Below are 3,415 nucleotides of genomic sequence, written 5' to 3'. Positions count from 1 at the left end.
ATTGACAGGCTTCCACATCCATGGAAACGTGTTTTTATGAATGATAAAAGCAACAAACCCAACAATACCCAAAGATAAACAGGAGAAAAAAGTGTTTATTTTTATTTATTTATTTTGAGTTATTTACAAAAATGCCATTACAAATTTGGGGATCATGGTGAACTCTAACCCGCCACTGATGACAGCGCCGTCCACTGCCATCACCACTGCCCCCTCCATTGCGTGCCTTGCCACCAGTTTGACCACCGCTGCCACTATGCATAGTAAGCCTTGTTGCACCCTTGCGCCGATGCTGCCTCTGGTGTTGCCGTGCCATCGTCAAACACGGCCATGCCATAGTGCCACCACTACGTCATCGCCGAACGTGCCGCCAATATGTAGCCTCACATCGCCAGCTACTGATACATGCCACTACCTTCCCAAGTGCTGCCATTACTACCTGTCTCGGGTGCTCATTCCCGCTCAGGCATTGCCACACAACGCCGTCACACGCGGCGTACCAGCGTCGCACTCTTTGGATCACAGTGCTACATACCCCTATATGCCACCACCCATGTGCTCACTCGCCACCACTCCCCCGCATTGTCACTTGCCATTCTCATGCTCTACAATTTCGTTGCCCGCTGTCATTGTACTCTCCATGCGTTGTCTCCCGTTGTGGCAAAAATGCCATTGCCGTGCACATTCCCTGCCTTCTGGTTACATTTGTCGATCAACCTTGCCACCGTGGCGGGGACCTCTTGCTGTCGTCATCACCATAGTCGGGCCATCGGCTCCTTTGGGCTGATGTTGCTTCTGGTGCACTATCGCATCCTGTCCACGTTTGCCACTCTGCTGCCACCCCCGTGACCAACAGGACACATCTATTCTGTACACCCGTTCCTCTCCCTGTTTAAGCATTCATTATTTCTTTAGTGCCTCTGAACTCGTCTCCACCACTAGGGTTAGGATAGAGATAGATAGGGGCATCGATATGAAGGATAGGGTTTCTTTACGATACACTCTTGGTTGGATCGCCGAGGGTGTGTGAATTAGCCACAATAGCCGCGCCCACACCATGGGGCTTCAACCCAACGTTCGGGTCATTGGGATACTTAAAGCATACCCATGACCCCTTCATCATGATTTATTGGTTGCACATGTCTTTTGACTCTGAGTGTATTCTTCTCGTTGATTTTAATGTCACATCAACATCGGTTTCCACCTGCATTGCACTTGCCCAATCGATGCTGGAACAATCGTCTGATCCTGACCCTCGCTCTGCATCACTCAAACTCCGCAATCATTATAATGTTCTTTTTCCCCTAAATAATGATTTATGCCAACTCTCATCTAATCATTTGTTTTTGGGCCTGGATTGGGGAAATAGAAATATACAATATGCAGCTAATCGATTCAGTTTAAATTGTGCCATATGAATAACACATTGCATGTGCCAGACACCTCCTTCAAATAACATGTAATATGGAAATAAAAAGACTACCGGGCATGTTTACCATTACAATGAAATAGGGAGCTAAATTGGTTGTAATGCACTACTGATTTTATATATCGTCAGCACAACTCTTCATTGCACTACACATTCATAACAATTCTATTCTCATGCTCAGTTCTTTCTTGTGAATGGCAGATTTCTAGAATTCAGATGGATATGGAATAGGATCCACATAATTTCTTCACCAGCTGTATATATCTCCAGCAGTTGAAATAAGAAACAATATCCAAGAGGAGAAATTATTACACATCCATTCGTTAGAGTTTATGATGGATCTATACTATGGTGAAACAATAGTATTTACATAATTCCTCATGTACATAATTCCTCAGTCCTATTTAGAAAGATACATCAGATAGAAAGATTGATAGATACAATAGATAGGTAGATAGATGGATGGATGGATGGATGGATAGATAACTGTGTAGATAGATAGATAGCACATGGCTAGATTTTATTGTTACAACACCTGGACATTGACAGGGGCCTAAAGATGATTTAGACGCACCTAGCCTCCCATGCGGAGAAAGATGGAGAGAGAGAGGTATACAGAGGTACACACTCACACACACAGAGAGAGAGAGAGAGGAAGAGAGAGATAGGGAGGGAGGGACGGAGAGAGAGAGTGATGGAACCGGCACACTCGCATGGGGACGAGCGGCCAACGATCCAGACGCGGTCGCTGAACCGGGAGACACGGCAGGGTCAATACCGGAACCTGAGGCATTCGGAGGTGAACGTACGGGGCCTGAGAAGTTCGTTCCAACCAAGGCCGGGGAGATGGCGGGACGACAGCGGCGTTCGGTGAAGCCAACGGCCCGACCCGCAGAGTACTGCTACTTCTAGAGAGTTCTCCCAGTCCCCAGGGAGGACGGGATAAGTAGCAACCCTCCATAGCTCGGAGGGGATCGAACGATCGTTTTTTTTGTGAGTCTTCTCTTTTGAAAGTTATCTTTTAGTTATCTCGTGGGTGAGACGCCTGAGGTAACGGGCTCGAGTCGTGAAGACTCACCGGTCGTGTTACGACCAGTGTCGGGGTCGGGGTTGCCGAGAGGGCGTGGCGAGGTATCCAATCGCCACTACAGCCATCATATTTCCGCCTCCTCCCTCCTCCTCGCCATACTTCCCGTAGTTGCTGTCCGACGCGAACGGGGTCGCTGACAACAACAGAGAGAGAGAGGGAGGGATGGAGAGAGAGAGGGAGAGAGAGAGAGAGAGAGAGAGAGAGAGAGAGAGAGAGAGAGAGAGAGAGAGAGAGGGAGAGCGGGAGAGAGAGAGAGAGAGAGAGAGAGAGAGAGAGAGAGAGAGAGAGAGAGAGAGAGAGAGAGAGAGAGAGAGAGAGAGAGAGAGAGAGAGAGAGAGAGAGAGAGAGATAAAAAGAGAGAGCACGGGAGAAAGAAAGATGGGAAAGAGATAAAAAGAGGGGTGGGGCGATAAAAAGAGAGAGGTCAGGAGAGAAAAAAATGGGGGAGAGAGATAAAAATAAAGACGGAGGTCAGGAGAGAGAAAGATGGGGGAGAGAGATAAAAATAAAGACGGAGGGACGAAGAGAGAAAGATAGGGGAGAGAGATAAAAATAAAGACGGAGGGACGAAGAGAGAAAGATGGGGGAGACAGACAAAAAGAGAGAGGGAGGGACGGAGGAGAAAAAGAGAGAGGGAGGGACGGAGAGAGATACAAAGAGAGAGGTCGGAGAGAGAAAGAGGGAGGAGAGAGAGAAAAAGAGAGAGGGAGGACGGAGAGAGATAAAAAGAGAGATGGAGGGAGAGGGAAAGATGGGGGAGAGAGAAAGAGAGAGAGGGAGGACGGAGAGAGACAAAAAGAGAGAGGTCGGGTGGTAGAAAGAGGGGGGAGAGAGAAAAAAAGAGAGAGGGAGGACGGAGAGAGATAAAAAGAGAGATGGAGGGAGAGAGAAAGAGG

This window comes from Wolffia australiana, chromosome 19 (assembly GCF_029677425.1).
Source record: "Wolffia australiana isolate 7733 chromosome 19, ASM2967742v1".
Taxonomy (NCBI): Eukaryota; Viridiplantae; Streptophyta; class Magnoliopsida; order Alismatales; family Araceae; genus Wolffia; species Wolffia australiana.
Note: the sequence above shows the minus strand (reverse complement) of the source record.